Here is a 17,862-nt window from a genome sequence, read left to right as displayed (position 1 = left end):
AATGTGCATGTTGAACTTGCACAGCTTAACTCCAGCCTCCTTTAAAGTTGTGTTTGGAGAAGCTCATTTTCTTCATCTCCCTCAACAAATATTAATCAACTACCATGTGCCTTGCACTGTGCCAAATCTCAGCAGAAGCTACAGAACAACATTTTTCACATTTATTTGATCCGCCCTCTTCCTCTACTCACATAAAGCCTATTATTATTGAGAATAGTCCCAGCTTCCCAAGTACTGGGAGTAGATGTGCACCACTATGCTCAGCTCTAAAGCCTGTTAACATTTAGGGAAGTTTTGTATAGTGTCTTAGCAACCGAGTGTGGTGAGTGGTAACCTGCTGGTGCTCATCAGAAGGGACTGAGAGAGCAATTGTCTATATTAGTTATGTACTATTGTATAAAAACTATAAGCTTTTAGTGTTGCACGCAAACCCATGGGTTGTCTGGGTGATAATTTTTAGCCTTGTCAGGGGTCACTCTGGCCACATCTGTAGTTGGTGGTGGGTTGGGAGGTGCCTTTGCTTATTTTGGTTGTGTGTGCTGGCTTGCTTGGATGTAGGGTGCTGGCCGGCCTGAGAAGATATCAGTTGAGTCCCTTGAACTTTCTCCATGTGGTATCTCATCCTCCAGCATGCCAGCCTGGGCTTCTCATGGTGAGTGCATGGTCCTAAAGAAAGAGAAAGTGAAGTTATACAATGGTTGAAGGGAAAGAGAACATGAAGCTGTACGAATTCATCATGCGTATTAGTCCACTGAAGAGGCTAAGAATACTTGAGGCCCCTTCAGGCCAAGCCCTAACTTCTGCTGGGGATTTTAATTGAGGATGTAGACTTAATAAGACTAACCACTAGCCGACATCACAAATGGAGACTGTTCATAAGTCAGTTTCCCTTAGTCTGTCGTTATTTGGTTTATACATACTATAGAAGAGCAGAATAACTTTATCAATACTTTTAACAATTGTGATAGTCCTTAGGAAGACCTTTCTCTATGTATTTTCAGTTTTCTGTGATGTATACTTTTGTTGTTAGCCTCCAGTTTGTTTCAGGCACTGCACATATGCAAAACTAATACTGCACATTGGTTGATAAGGTCTGTAGGTCTGTAACTTCTGGAAAATGATGACTCTCAGAAATGTGCAGCCTATTCTGCCATAAAATGGGCACATAACAATGCCTTTCAGTGTATTCAAGAAATCATGCAAAGGACACATGACCATTACTCAGGATACCTAACACTAGCATGGCATAAACCATGTGCTTGGTACAGTTCTCAACAGTCCTCTGAGTCAGGCGCTACCACCATCCCATGTTTAGAAGACGGAATCCAGAAAAGATGGAGTGAGGTACCAGAGTCACACAAACCCAAGGTCAGCACCCAGCTGCCTGGTCCACAGCCCCGTCTCATGCTTCTGCTAAAGAACTGCCCATTGAGTGCACACATGTCCCTCTGGATCATGAGAAAAGCAAAGGTCTAGTTTTGACAGAATTGAGAGGGTGTGGGGACAGTGGCTTAGATTTTAGAAATTAGCTTCAGACTTTTAGTACATAGACTGCCTTGGCAATTACAGAGCTGTTTCTTGCAAGTACATCTGACATTCAAAAGCAATCAGATCATATTATCTGTTCTTTGAGAGATTACGAAGCTCTGGGCATCTTGAAGTTTAAATGCAATCAGCATTAATTTCATTGTTAACTTATCCTTCAGGTTAGTTTTCTCTTGTCCTTTTTTTCCTCCCTTTTTTGAGAGGTCTCCTTGGGTTCCAGTGAGGTTGATAACTAAGGAGACAAGATGGATCAAGTCAAGTTTATAGCTCAGGAAGTTATATTAGCCCACAGAGAGTGGATGTGGAACTTGGCTGAACCTTGTGTGTCCCTGGTTCATGTCACCAGACAATATTGCCCTTCTGTCCTTCCTAGTTTTAGTCCAAAATGCCCATCAAATGGAGTGGAGTGAAGAAAGCACACACATTAATCTGAAGTGACTTTCCCAGTGCAGTTTATGATTCATTCAAGATGGTCATGTAAGCTGAGTGAACAAATGGAGGCATTTCCCTGGAAGCCAAGGTTGGAGAAAAATCATCCAAAGGAAAGATAAATAAGTGATGCCCATTTTCCTTTTACATTCCAGCAAAATTTTAAAACGCTATTGCATGTGAGGTAGCTGTATGTTACTCAAAAAGCATTTGTCATGTAAACATTTGAGAAAACAACAGTTCCCAGGATGCTGGCGGAACTAGGGAGAATGTTAAAAATGCTGGAGGAACCTGGAACCTGTACGCTGGATTGTAAATGCACATTGGTTGGTGTCAGGTGGATCAGGAACGACAGCTTTATTTTCAAATCTTAGTAATTAAACTACTGGAACCTGAAGTAGAGAGAGAATGAAATTATAATATGGACTTCAAGTAGTACAATTGATTTTTCTGCTTAGATGTATCAGGTGGGTTTTAAACACTCCTCAGTTGGTTGAATTTTAATTTAAAAAAATACAAAACAAAACAGAAAAAGATTTCCTATGATTCACAGGCCAGAAGGTCAAATTTGAAAATACAATTATTGATCTAGACATCTTCATAAAATGCTAGTAATCTTACCGGTAATAATTATACTGAATTCTTGCTGAAGGCTAAGTACTATTTTAACATTCTAAGAGTAATAACCCATTTATCCTCATAATAACTCTTTCTAGTAAGAATTGCGTTAATCTCCATTTTACAAATGAAGAAACCAAGGCAGAGTTCTGTAGTAATTACCAAAGTCACATGGCAAGGAACCCAGGCTGCTTTAGCCACTACCTTGAAAGTGTTTTGAATAGTGTTTCTCACATGTTGACCATTCACATACCATGAACATGCTTTCTGCCACGATTCTATTCCAATTCTGTCATCTTGTCATGTTTCTCCCTTTTTAAAACCACAAATAGATGTACTTAAAAAAGGAAACCTTACATCACTGCTACCTTAAATAGAAAGCTATAATGTGCCACGAATAGTATATACCCAATAACAATTTAAAAATGAAAAGTAAGTAAGTGAAGACACTGCCTGCCAAAAGCTCTGAGTCAGATGCCTGTCTAAGAGAGACGGAAGGAGCGGGGGTTGGGGTGGGGGAGAGTTGAAGACTTGCTCTTACCAAGTTGAGACTGATGTAGCCTGGCCAAGAGTGAGGGAGTCTGGCTTTCCTATTGGGATGCTTCTAGGTTATTCTGTGCTGAATCTGTGAACCCCCTGATGCCACTTTTCAGTTCCTCAGTGGCTCCTATGTTTTGGAAATCAGTTGTCCAAAATATGAGATTGTTGTCATATCTACTTGTGCGTGATCTACCTTCTACACTTCCAAATATGTAGAAGTCAGAGATTGTTGGGAAAAAGGTACCTTTCTCTTTTACCAGTATGACATTCTCTGTACATATCTGATGCATATGGCTGATACATGATTACTATATATTGTTTATGGTGCAAAAGTAAAAGGTGTCTTTCTGTTTCCCAGTTTAAATGATAAGATTTAGTGTATTTTCATTTGGAGACAGGGGTCTTCCTCTTGAATCATGGGCCTTAGTAATAGCATATTGTGGACAAAGGTAAGACTCATCAATATGAACAGTAAATTCATCTTCATCTGAAGAATTCTCTGATTATCAGCTCACATAATTCATGTATTCTGATTGTTCTTTGATGCCTCTTAAATTGTATGAATTCTTTGATTCTTGTGATTTGTATGAATTTACATTTAGATGATCTGGTTAACACTGGCTCCTATATACAGAGTGAGGCCAGGAATGAAGAGAGCTCAGCCTGATGAAAGTTCTCCTAAGTTTTTTAAAGTAAGGTCTTGCCAAATTGCCCAGGCTGTTCTTGAACTTGTGATTCTCCTGCCTCATCCTCTTGAATAACTGGGGTTTACAAATGTGGCTCACCATACCTGGCTTTTGATGAAAGTTTTAACAGACTTAAAAACGATGAATGAGATTAACTGTCTTTTGCTCAGTATCCCTATTTCTATTTTTAAATACTATAGATAAATGTTAGGCATTAATTTTGTAGCTGCGAATAAGCAGGAAGACATTAGATGTGGCCTGAGTGGCAGATAAATGACCTCAGCCATCTACTGTGACTGTTCCAGGTGAGTTTGAGGAAGCTTCAGACAGAGTTTAGGCCTTCTGAGTTGCTCTTGGTTAGGGAGAAGCAATGGGCATATATAGGAAGATAAGTTGAATGTGCTGTGTGCCAAAGCTGCTGCAGGTTCTGGAGCGGGCGGCCTTTCCAGTCTACCCTGGCAGCCGTTGCTGTATGTATGATACAGACCATTCTGTTTGCTGCTTTCATCTGGTGGTACCATGGTGCAGCACTGTGGCCAGGGTAGGTCTTCCTGTAGTTATCTTACTCTGCTTTGGGGTGGGTATTGGAAAACAGAATGAGCTGAGAGTGCCCAGTTTAAGGGATAAGATTAGAGATAGTCATGGCAGCTAAATCATGAAGGGCCTGGTCTTTGTTTGCTTACTCATCAATATACACTTGGCACCTGGCATACATTGGTGCCTGGTGGGAATTCCGTAAATATGTTTTCTTAGTTCATTTCATGTTGCTGGACACCTGCAACTTAGAGGGGATTTTGGCTCATGGTTTCAGTACAAGATTGGCTGGCTCCAGGCAGAAACAGCATGGTGGAAGGGCCTGGAAGCAGATAGCTGCTCATCCCATGCCAGCAAGGAAGCAGAGAGAGAGAAGGGAGGAACTGGAGAGGGAGATATACCCCAGCGGCTCATGACTCAGAGACTACCTCCAATCACAGCCCATCTCCTACAAGCACATCCAGCTCCTAACTCATCAGTGGATTAGTCCACTGACTCAGTCACCTTCCACATGCATGAGAATATGGGGGAACATTTTAGATTTAAATCATAAAATATGTGTTGAATGAATTGGACAACCAATGTTTTTTGGCATTTTACAATTGTCTGTGGCAAGAAAAACCACAATAAAATCTGTGTGTGTGTGTGTGTGTGTGTGTGTGTGTTGGCATACACGTGTTATAGTTTCCTTAAGAAGTAGAATCCATTTTGGTTCTTGGAAGTAAGAAAGAACACAAAGAATTATCTTGGAGTCAGTGGCTACTTTCTTATAACAGCAATATTCGTGTTTGAAAAAGGCAGCTCCAGACTCTTTCAGAAAGAAACAGAGACAGAGACAGAGATGATTACTGCTCTTTTCCTCATTGTATCTGGGTAAAAAAGGGAAGACCTGGAAGAAAGTAGAATAGAGAGAAGCCATGTGAGAAACAGATGTCTTCTTCCAGTCCTTGGGTCTTGAGGATTAGAACATACTAGAAAATAAGGTTCTTTCTCTGGTGCTTACAGTTTGAAATAATCTTTAAAAAGTGTTTAATATAGCAGGTTTTCATGCAGTTTGCTGAGAGAACAAGCTCTGAACTGAGGGAAAGCGGTAAACCAGGCTTCTATTAGCAAGTAATTAAACAGGGGCAACTAAAGCAGAAAGGCATCTGTCACCTGCTAGTCATTTAGTGTGTGTCAAGCCTGGGATACAAATTTTAATTATTTTTTAGATAGCTGTTATTTATGATCTCTTAAATTTTTAAATCTATACTTTGATCCCCATTTTACAAATGTGAAACTGAAGTTTATTAGATTTGTAATTAATCTAAAGCCACCTAAACAACTAGTACATTATGGGACTAGGGTTTGAATCCAAGTCTACTTGATTCCAAAACTCAAGTTCTTTCCACAGGTTAAGCAATTCCTCACCTTTCTTATAATTCTGTTTTGTGTTTAGGAGTTACCCTGAGTGGATCATAGTTTTTACTATTTCTACAGGAATAGTTTAGATTTTACAGGTAAGGTCATGGTGGATCATGGACTAAATGTTTCCAAGTTTACTCTTGGTGGTCATAATGGAAGACCCAAGTGATCCAGATCCTTCATGTTCAAAGTATGATTCTTAATCCAGCGGTATCAGCCACTTGGAAACTTGTTAGAAATTCAAACCCTCAGACCTCAGCTCAAGCCTGAATTGCAGTCTGTAGTCTTTAACAATATCCCCTGGCGGTTTGTGTGCAGAATAAAGTTTAGACTGTTTGATCTAAACTAATGTGACTGCAAGACACCTTCAGTGATCTTATTGAGTGTCTGAGCTGAACAGTTGGCATAGTGTGAAAAAACAGTAATGCTTCCCACTGGCAATAAGTTACCGTTCTTCTTTCTCGAGGACTTACTAGGTAATAGATTATAATGTTAAATGTTTTACATAGATCTCCTTAATATTCTCAGGAACTCTGAGGTGGCTGTTTTTGTTCCCATTTTAGAGATGAGAAAAACCAAACCATGGAAGGTTAAAAAATTCTCTAAAATCAAATAGTCCTGATACCAACCTAGCTATATCTAAATCTAGTTTGACACACCTCACCGGCATGCAATGCTACTGGCTTGTCTTTCAAGAGTCACAAATTATATTTTATGAAATAATTTTATTTTATTGACTCTAAATGAAGACACAAACATAAAGTTATATTTTCTGAACAGTACTCAGCATTGCTTATGTTGGACTTTGTGTATTCCTTGTATTACAATAAGATGTTTGGATAAAAGAACTCAGGAAAGATGTTTATTGTTCTGCAACTTATCTTCTAACATTACAAATACTGTAACTACTCTTTCTCCTTTTTATTCATAATTATTAATAAAATTTAATTCAATAATATTGTACGGTACATTAGCACTGATATCAAGTGATGCAGTAACAGGACAGTCAATTCAGACAGTGTGGAGAATTAGAGGAACATTGATGAGCCTTTAGCCATATATTTAATTTTTTGTTTATTCTTTGGTGTATTCCTTTTCTTTTTGTCATATATTTTCATTCCTAATTCATTAACGGATGGCTTAGGAAGGCTGAATTGGCTGTGTTTTGTAGACTGCCTTTTCCGGGCTTTAAAATATTGTTCTTTGCTGATTTGGTTTTGTTCCTCGGAACAATGAGTTGATTCTACTCTGCCTGTACTGGATAGTCAGCTTTACAATTTATTTTTTGCAAGGTTGAAAGGATCAAGGATACTATTAAATAATTGTTTTGGCCTGTAACCCATAGATGTTTGGAGGCTAGGGAAGCAAAAAGTGTGTTAATTTTGTACGTTTTGAGGTTTGGAGGAGAGGAAGGAGGCAGAGAGCTGATCACATCCGAAGAGTTTTCTTCTTTGTCATGTCGCTTTAAATGAATATTCTTAGATTCCTTGTTATTGAGAGTCAACAGATAGATAAGATAAACTGTTCAGAGATTCTAGGGAAAGATCCTGCATGGATGCCTTGAGAATTAGAAAAGACAGTACTTGTTCTGAAAACAGCCTCATTCATATTCGCTGGCTCTGTAATATTTAACTACAGGAATATCAGTGTATAGTGCAGAGGTGTCAGATCAAGTGTGTGCAGTGTAATAAAAAATAGTTAATATTGAAATAAAAATTATTATGGTAAAAGTCATATTGCATAATTTACCTTAAATTCTCTCTCCTCACACAATTATTCTTGGCAATGTGTCTTCTACTATATTAACTTTAAAATAATGTTAAAATATTCACTGTAGTTTTTTCATCACATTTTGAATGAAACTTTCTGTATTCTCTGAGTTTTTAAGACTTTTGTTTTCAGTTAAAAAAATTTTTACATTGTTGCTTTATGCACATCTCTAAAAAGCCCCCCTGCTATATATTTTTTTGCTATAAGAAAAAAATTAAATTTTATTTGTTTTATCTATGAGCTTTGGCATCACAATTTTTAAAGGCTCACTTAAATTCTTCTCCATCTAATTCACTTTTAAGATTTCTTAGCTGCATTTTACTTTGCTATACTTATCATATTTTCTTTTGTTTTTTAATTGAGTTTATTGGTGCATTTTAGGGATACAGTACAGTTACATTCATTATTGGGATCTTGTACCTTTACATGACAGGTCTTGGTTCTCATTTTTTTCCCCTTGTTTTGCTATTTTTTTAAATTCAAAGTCCTTTCCAGTTGTATACTGCTTAATGTTGAAGAGCTAACTGTGGGAGTGAAGAGAAGAGGCCTGGTTTGTGTGGTCTGCCAGTTGCTGCAATGTAAATAGTCCCACCATACCCAGTTTTAAGCACCATCTCAGCAACAGTGAACCTGGAGATGGAAAGATGCCCAGGATTGTTTTTTGCAGGCTGTGCAAGCTGGCACAGCAGGCGTGATCCCACTGCTTTTAGTACCAAGAAATTAGAAGGGGAGAGGGTGCCCAAGGGAGGCAGCAAAGAGAAGGGAAAACTAAGGAATGTAAAAAACAATAAAAACAGAAAAATTGGGGAGGGAATTTGAGGAAAAATGCTTGCTCTTTCCTGAAACTGCTGTAATGATGATAACTAAAAGTGGGACAAAAATCTTTACTAGATATAGGAATAAATGACCAAACTCCAAACATTAAACTTCTGAAAAATACTGCCAAATTTGTTGACATTTGTAGCAAACTAGCAAATCACAGTATCTCTCCTAGAGCATGAGCAGGAGGAGGTTTTCCAAGGTCAGGGTCAAGGTCCAAAATCCTTATTTATAACCGAGTTTGAAGGTGAAGTGGGTCCACAAACAAGCAGAACTTGTTCCTAGTTTGATGTTTTGTTTTATAAGTGAGGCAATAACCTCCATGTTTTCTTTTTCTTTTTTCCTATAGTTTAGGTTATATAGTGTTTTGTGCTTTTTGTAGCAAATTATTGCAAATGTGAACAATAATGCAACCCTTTATAGATGTTATTAGCTTTACTTAGTATCCGTTAACTTTAATATGAAAATATAACACATTCCATCTTCTCTAGTCTCTTAATTACATTACTTATTTTCATATTTGTAACATTTTCATTACATTCTGTATACCATAAATGTTAGGCTTCCCCTTCATATGTAAATAAGTTATGTTGCAAAAACCAGAACAAAAGAAAATATCAAACCAGGAAACATAATAAAATGAAATAACAGAATTAAGAGCCACTTGGTTATTAGAGAACATAATAGAGATGGGGTAAACTCATTTATTAGAAGGAAACTACATTGAATGACTCATCTGAAACAAAGTAATTACAGGCAAATGTAAACTAAAATTCAGCAGTGGTTGTAATTGTGAAAGATGAAGGAAGTACTTCCTTTAAACTTTGGGTCTTCTGTGGTCTGAACTTTTATCAATAAACTTGGGTTTCTTTAACAGTGAATCATTAGAATACCTTGGGCTGTATCCATTCATTCTAATAAGACAGAGCTATACCTTTGTTCTCTGTCGTGTTGATTATTTTTTCATTTGGTTTTTGTTTATTTTGCTTTTGCCATATGGAAACCCTTAGTAAATAGTAGCTGAAAAGACATCTCTTCGAGATATTATACCGTTATGATAATGACACGTGTCTTACATGTGCCCCAACCTTTGAGTGTGCATTTTTCTGTTAATTTTCATGTGTCTTTGTGAGGAAAGTGATTTCTATCTCTGCTTTACAGAGGAAGAAGCAGGATCCGGGAAATTAAGCTGCTGGTCCAACATCACACCGTCTTATGTCTTCTGAACCATTTTAAAAGTATTTCTTCAAGTGAATGTTGTATTCATGATCCTATGTATTGGACTCAATCTTTATGAAATGCAGATATTCTTCTAAAATTGTAGATATTTTATAACTGACTTACTAGAAAATACACTTATTAGAAAGTGCACTCAGCTTGGAAGGATTTCATTCTTTTATTTAAAAAAGACTTAAAATATTTTTTGGTTTTGGGGGTTGAACTTTGGGTCTTGCACATGCTCTGCCACTCAGCTATACCTCCAGCCTCTGAAAGACTTCAGTCCTTAAGGGAATGAAATCAGGTGGAGTACTTTGCTCTTGAGAAGGTGGCCAAACAGGGATGCAGTGTTGACTTTATTGTCTGAGTAGAGCAGCTGTGAACTACCAGTCTGTTCTGGTGGTTCCATAAAAGAAAAAAAAAACTCACATCTTCATATCAGTGAAAGCAATGGACTGTCAAGAGATTACTTAGGACATACAGGGACTTCTGGAGATGTCTGAGAACCATTGAACACTAAGCCTTGAGGTAAATGGAATGTGCAGGGTCAAGTTTTACATGTAGTTCCCTGGAGCTACCATGACTCAGTTTTTTCCTCTTGAGTCCACAGGTGTTAAAAGTGATCAACACAATCACTTATAGTTGAAGACAGTATTGTGCTTAGGTGTTGTTTCTAATGATTACCTCTGTCTTGGTGTTAGTACTTTGGATTGAATGTCCATTCTGAAAAATACATTGGCTTAGTGTTGGTCTCTGAGATCTGATGTTCAGTTTTTGTGGGAAAATGGTTACCACAGTACATTCACATGCCACCATGGCAACTGCAGAGATGCAAAACAGCATATCCAGCCCCTTGAGGGCGTGCACTGTGCTGCCTGTCATATCTTACATCGTAAAAAAGGGACTCATAGATCTCCACTGACTACCTGCATATTGTGCTTCCATTCCAGTAGCTTGCATTTGGAAAACCCAGAATTTACAAAATTGAGAAATTGACAAATTGAGCACACTGTGACTTCAGAGATATTAGTGCAAGTTGAGACAGATGGAGAGCCCAATAACTTAGTGAGTTTTCTGTCTTTGCAAACTTATCATAATGTCAGGTTGTTGAAATAAAAGTTAGCAAATGAAATCCAGAATTATTACTTTTTTCCAAATCAATCTCATGAAATAAGAGTTCCTTGTGAATGCCTCTCAAATAAACGTTCCATGATTAAATACAGTTCAGAAATGAAGCATAAAATATTTTTAAAAATAAGTTCATGATGAACATGAGCATATTAAAAATGCAGAGAAAACTTGCTCAATATTCTGTTTAAAATGTTAGTTTAGGTTCTAAAATTTGACTCTGAAGTTTTGTTTTGCAGAATATTTTAATTCTCTAGCACATATTGAGAAAGGATGAATTATTTTTTTATTATAATGCTAGCACCTGTGGATGCGTATATCTGGGGACTCGTGCATAAGTGTGTGTGTGTGTGTGTGTGTGTGTTAGCGTGTGAACTGGATGTAGAATTAAAATCCTCTTGAGATATATTTATAGAACAAGAGTCTCAACATTTTACTATTTATCCAGAGTAATCTCCAGACCTTCCTTTAAATATGAGTGCTTATTTGGTTTTTTTCTTTGTATCAGTGCTACTAGTAACTTATACGTTTAAAAAGAGAAAACTTTTAAGTTTTCCCTTCTTGGACTCTGAAGGAATTCTATAGGAGTAAAATAGAAGATTGGTGGCCAGATTGGAGAGGCTGAAGTAAAGATTGTGAACAGTTTAGAGGCAAGCTATTATATTTTCTGAATTGTTGGCAATCAGTTGTACTTTCCTTGAGGTGTTGATCTTGAATTTATTTATAGTCCTCAGTATAAAAAAGAAACAGATTTATTTTGAGGAACAATTTAGGAATAGCTCTTAAATTTTACTTTTTGTCTTATAGCCTTTGATTAGTGACACTATGTTCAGGGTCTCTTACTCGTTCCTGGGCAGTGTTACTAGGCTATACGCCTGTAAAAAGCCTTGGCTATGTTTGTTGTTCTGCTTAGAAGAGTTAGAGTCTCTCAGCCACTCTGTTGGGATATTTTGTTGTGGCTTTGGGCACTGTTTGCCAAGCTTCTCACTTGGTGGCAGAGGGGTGGGACTTTGCCTGAGAGCACCAGTGTTCAGTCACTAGCTGCCGAGCTTGTCCATCCCTAGCCTCTCACCCCCTCCTCCCTTTCTGGGAAGAGTGAGCTTGCCCAGAACTGTGATTGTCCCTGAAAGGGCTCCATTTGCCCCAGGTGTGCTGGCAGAAGCCTGTCACAGTCCGGTGAAATTTAAATCCTGCTCAGGTAAGAAAGCATATTAAAAATGACTTTGTGAGCAGAAGTTAAGATTTGCAAAAGGGAGCAGTTTTGATAAATTTGTGGGTTTTTTGTACAAGAGCTATCACAGTTATATTCCTGTGTTGCCTGAAGGTAAGTAGGTATAGTTATATACAGTGGGAGAAAAGAAAATACTTCTCTATCTTTAAATTGCATGAACCATCAACATTTTTATAAAGATTATTTTATTAATCATTGATTTTTCTTTGGATTTTCTAATAAGAGAAAATACTACCATAAATGTGTATTAAATGCTATCATTCTGTGGTAATTCTGGCATTAGTTCAATATAGATTTATTTTAATGTCTCTCATAAAATTTCCCTAAACTTACCTATGACTCAAATAGATTTTTCAGTTAGGCACTTATGAATAGGATTTGTTTGGTTGATAGATTTTCTGTGTATCATTTAGCACTTCTCATGTATTAAAACTTAAATACATGTTGGGGACATATGAAAAATCTGTATTTTTTGCTTAATTTTTCTCTGAGTACAAAGCTGCTCTAAGAAATACAGTCTATTAAAAAATTAAACAGTCTCTTCATGATGCATTCTGTGAAGATATCTGTAAAGCACAAATGATGTTAAAAATTTTTATCATACAGGAATTATTATAAAAAGCTGATTCAGTTTTGATTGTTTTTTTATAATTAATAATGAAAATACTGGGAAAATTTCAATAATTGTTTTGATTGTCACTTTTTTGTTCAGCTGTATTAAGACAGGCAAACAGTTACTATGTAAAAGTGTTTTTCCTAAATAAGAAGTGAGAATGAAAATATACTTTATATTTATTGACTTAGCAATGGATTTGTTCATTGACTTGGAAAGTTTATTAGCCATTATGAAAAATTCCTTCCAGAAATACAGAGTAGAAATTAATAACTTTGTGTATTTGCAATCGTATTTCTAAAAGCTGTTTTCATATAAATTAGACATATTCATGAACAAAGAAGTAATGCTAAAGTATGGAACTTGCAGATTTTACAGAACTGGATTCAAGTGATATTAAAAAAAGATTCATATTTGTGTACTTTGTTTTTTTAGTTAGGGATATATTGGCATTTTGAAAGCATGTATAATTATGAAAAAAAGCAAAACCTCAATTTTGTGTGAGCCATGATTAGCCATAGCTATTTGAGCATAAGACAGTCTTTATTATAATGACAGATGCAAACAGAACATGATCACTAAAAATATTTTAGATAGATTTATACATGAATAAAATGCAATATTCTGGGGCTATTTTTAAGGGTAAATGAAGAATTTTCACAACTGTTAAAGCTGAAACATGGATTGTAGCCTTTGTGAACTCCTTTGATAATTATCTGATGGAGAAAACATTTTGCACAATTTTTACACTAAAGAGCCATTACATGCACAGTGATCCACTCTCCATAGATACAACGAATATTTCCAAACATATTCAAGTATATGAAACATTCCAAAATTTTCAGAACAGATTCAGCTATGTTTCCCTTTCATGGATTTCTCCAGGGGCTTCAGGCTATGTTCTTTTTACTCAGGTGGAGTCCAGGACTGAAGAGGTGTAGTCAGGGCCAAGGTCCTTACAGAAGACACAGTGGATTGGCTTTGTGTCGCTTACCTAAGGACCTATGCCTGTCCTCTCTGTCCAAACACCAGGTTGCCATAGTAGAAGCCCTGTTGCTGATGCTCCATTTACAGGTGCTGTGCCTCACACTTCAGCATGATGCTCCCGTCTGCCTGACATAACAGGTATGGGGGCCTGAAGTGCTGCGTCTCTAACAATACCCGGGGGCAGCAGCTGCCAGCTCAGGGTCCACACCGACCGTGGAGGAGGCACACCATCACACATCAAATAACTGGACATTGTCTGCTTCAAACCAGGAACTCAGTTTGTGAGCGAATGACTGAAAATACGATTGAGGTGAACTGACTGGGGACGTGCAGCTGATGAGGTGCAACCTGCTGCTTTCTCAACGCGAGTGCCGTGGTGCACCTGCCATGTTTTCGCAGCCGTCTTGTCCAGGCTCATTATGTTTGGGGCTCTGCCTCATACTGTTAACACAGGCCCCGTTTGTCATCACTAAGGACTCGCCCACTCCTACTTCTCCCATCCTGTCCTCGAGGTGGGGAGCTTTTTATGTGTATCGGGTTTGATTTGTGCGATGCACCAAAGTCTTCTTTATGACATCGTCTACCCAACCTGTCTTGCAGGTGCCCCCGCTTCAACTCGCTGTGAATTTAAATATAGAAACTTTACCTGTGGGGAGCTCGGTCTTTCCTCTCACTTAACACACATTCACCAGTTTTGGGCAATTGACTTAAAAAACCTCTAAGTCTCAGCTTGTTAGATTTGTGGCTCAAGTTTTCTACTTAAATACTTTGCTATGTCCTAGATAGCTGTGGACTCTTGAAGTGGGTGCCAGTATGGTATTCCATACACTCCAGTAATTTCTTTCTCCTGTTTTCTACCTTGGCATTGTTGATGAAAATTTCAGACACACAACAATTTGAAGGAATTTTCCTGAGAACAGCTGTGCTTTCCCTTTGTAGGTTTCATCACTGATACTTGAATTTCTTTTATCACTTGCTTTTCCAACCACCTAACTTTTTTTCATCTATTACCATCTTATTTTTGATGCATTTAAAAACTGACTTCCAGCATTGGTTTGCATTCAGCATGTTTATTAGCTATACTTGTCTCTGTTGACAGCTTCAGTGTAAACTTTACCTGCACAGAAGTTGGGACTGTGGTGAACATGGGCAACTGTGAAAATCAGTCCCTGGCAAGATGCAGAACATTGCTAACACTGGGGGAAGTGCCTACATCCCCTTCCTGTCATCAGGTTCTGTGAATCTCTCCCTCCAAAAAATGACTCACTCATCACAATAAGTGACGTGGGACTAGTTTATTTCTTCAGGGTCCATGCTTTGATTGCTTTCATTTTATGGAATTTGTTTTCCTGCTTGAAAATACATATCATACAAATTCTTTATAACACATTAACATTTAATTTAGACTAATTTGTGGTGTTCTTATTTCTGATAATATTTAAAAATTAACAGTAGCCTCATTTCCGTTTTTCTTAAATATGGTACACATACCTGCCTGTCTTGATGGTTCTAATGACATTATCCTGGATGGTTGGTGAGGTAGTAATATGAATAGATATGTGGAGACCTGTAGTAACCATGTTCTCTTATGAGTTTTTTTGGATTGGCACTTGGTTTCTTTGGAAACAGAGAAAAATCACTCAGACTCAGCTTCCTGAAAATCTTCCTGAGAAGACTGTAGTAGAAGCTGCATTCACCACGTAGCTAGTCAACAAGAAATTGAGCCCCACTACTTTTTTCAGAAGCAGAAATCTGTGTTCCTGTGGCAATCTTAATTCATGCCACCCCATATTTGTGGGTGGTGTTTTCTGTGAATGTCACCTTCTGGTGCTTGGCAGTTTGATTTAGACCCATTCTGCTGTGGATTCACAAAAACCTTGAAAAACCTTGAGTGTCCAGAAAGCAACTTGCTAGAAATGCCAGGCTCCAAGAATGACTTGGGGTTACAAAGTTAGAATACCCCACAGTGTCTTTGGTCACAAAGAAACAGTGTTTGAATACTTAGCACTGTGTCTAGCCCAGGAAGGAAGTGGTCAAAACGGATGTTTTGCTATCATCGTAAAGTTGTCTGAGGGGTGTAAAGTGTTTGAATTAAGTTCTGCGAATGTGCCATAACACCCATTTTTAGGTTTACTCTGGTTCACAAATCACTTTAACTTACTTTAATGGAATATGAGTGCTATCTTCAGAAAACTTACACAACTCCTTTAAATGAAATTTACAGAGGCATATTCTGCTTTGCTAATGAATACTGACATAAACAATTTATTTCAGTGAGAAAAATCCATGGTAGATACAGATATTACATGTGAAGTTTTCAGAATCTTTTACAGTCTTCCTTTGGAATATTACAGAAAAATTTACAGTGACTTTCAAAGTCATTTCCTAGAAAGTTTATATTTTTTTGCCTGGGAACACAAGCAGATAACCCACTGGTTTTAAAAAGCAGAATATGAGGTTTGTAGAAAAAAACTGAACAAATATTCAACATATATCTTTTTTAAAAAACACTTTCCAGTCTCCCTTCTGTCTCTCTTAGACAGAAGCTTTTTTTCCCTCAATAAAATTTTCCTACTTTTTAAGAAAAAAATACTTTTAAACCAGTGACTCATTGTATTTCATTAGAGCTAATGTATACTTACCCACCTATAAATAAGAAAAAGAAATCCCTACGTGTATGATTATTCTACTTTTCCAAGCCACTTAATTTATGGTTGCTTTTCTCTGAAAGGAAAGGATAGAACAATTTTTACCAATACTTGCTGAAATTGGAACTGAAAAAATGATGCAGAGTACCATGTTTTAAGAAAAACAAATTTGGGAGATAAATCTGAGCTTTCTACTGCATTATAGCAGTATCTGAATCTTCTGCTCATTTAAATATTTCATTTGATGATAACATGGGGGTATATATCTGTATTTAGATATATACAATTGTATATTTTATCACACGAAGTACAATGCTATGGGAAATGGTGATTGTTTTCCTCCTCTCTTGATTTCTAGTCCCAATGAAATAGAGATTTTAATCAATCTTCTCCCATATATTATGAAGTGCTTACATTGGTGATAAAAATCGTCCTGTAACAAAAGGCTACCATTTATGCATGTTTCATCATATTTTCAGCTTCAACTGAAAATGTAAGATTCTAGGACTGGACAGAAGTCACCAAGACAGTTATCTGTTGAGTGTACATTTTTTTTCTGTGTACATCCTGCCTGTCCCTGTTGATTTCTCCAGGTACTGTGTTGGCTTATATACCTTTTGATATCATTCTCCACTGCAGATAATGACTGTTGGTTACTCTCTAATTGTTTTATGTATTGGCTTTGCCATGTCATCTCAGGGACATTGTAAAATCATCTCTGAAAGAACTTTATTTTCCACATTTTCCTCATTTCCTAACCTTTTCTTGGTTAGTGTTTTTCAGAGTCTTCAGTCAATAAGAATTGTTGGCTAATTGCCTTAATATTAAGAGAGGCCATTTGTCTCTTCAAATATGCTAAAACCAATTTTCCCCCTTTTCTATCAACTTGTCCTAAGAACAGAATTAATGGAAGGATCATATTATGGTAAAAATATTTTGGCGTTTTCTGTTTCTTTTGTCTTTGTTTTTAAAAGTTATTTCTAAGTGTCTGGCCATATTTTAATAATAGCCTTAACATTTAGCACTTTAATAATTCCTTTCATCTGCAAAGAGAAAAGTTGTTTTTCTAAATAGTTTCATTTTCCAGAATGAATGACTCTGTAAGCAGATTGGCCCTAATGATCATTGGGAATGTAAAAAAATGTAACATGCTAAAGTCCATACTCGCTTGAACTCATTCTGTCTGGAAATATAAGAGCTCTGTCAAGAGTTGAGCTCTTGGCTTCAGAAGTTTGATGTAGCCAATGGTCTGGGGTAGGACACAGCCTGAGAAATCCACTGCATTGTTTTATCTATCTTCTGTCTCTTATTCCAGATGAGTCACATTATTGGACCTACCCAATAAAGAAAATAAAGAGCAGCAGTCAATGTTTTGGTCATATTTTGTTAGTCCTGAGCTAGTGTTGCTAGTTACCAACTGTATCCAAGTAGATTTACCTTATCTCCTAACTAATCAGAGATCTGGAAAAGTACAATCTCACATTCTCCCATTAGAGGAGGCACATGATTCTTTCTAGTTCAATCCAGTATTTCCAAGACCCCTACATTAGTCTCTGGTTGCTATTGTAACAAATTATTATAAACATAGTCACTCAAAACAATATAAATTTATTATTTTACGCTTCTGGAATTTGGTAGCCTGAAGAGGTCTTCAAGGGCTGTTTTTTTTTTTTTTTTTTTTTTTAAGGTTTT

At 37.1% G+C, this 17,862-nt stretch overlaps 1 protein-coding gene across 6 annotated transcripts in view; it reads left to right on the top strand.

Annotated features, from left to right (window-relative positions):
- Positions 1 to 11,815: 11,815 nt before the first annotated feature.
- Positions 11,816 to 17,862, top strand: part of Plcb4 (phospholipase C beta 4) — a 289,629-nt gene continuing 283,582 nt past the window's right edge. For 4 of the 6 annotated variants that reach the window (XM_033761187.1, XM_033761184.1, XM_033761180.1 and 1 more), the window contains exon 1: positions 11,817 to 11,889. The gene's annotated coding sequence lies outside the window, so the exon portion shown is untranslated. Of the gene's footprint in view, positions 11,890 to 17,862 lie in introns of all 6 variants that reach the window. The other 2 variants (XM_033761185.1, XM_033761186.1) reach the window with 1 other exon arrangement.

The sequence above is a fragment of the Fukomys damarensis genome, unplaced genomic scaffold (assembly GCF_012274545.1).
Source record: "Fukomys damarensis isolate Sample0158 unplaced genomic scaffold, DMR_v1.0_HiC HiC_scaffold_7, whole genome shotgun sequence".
Taxonomy (NCBI): domain Eukaryota; kingdom Metazoa; phylum Chordata; class Mammalia; order Rodentia; family Bathyergidae; genus Fukomys; species Fukomys damarensis.
The sequence above is the reverse complement of the archived record's forward strand: the minus strand, read 5'-3'. Positions and strand labels throughout refer to the sequence as shown.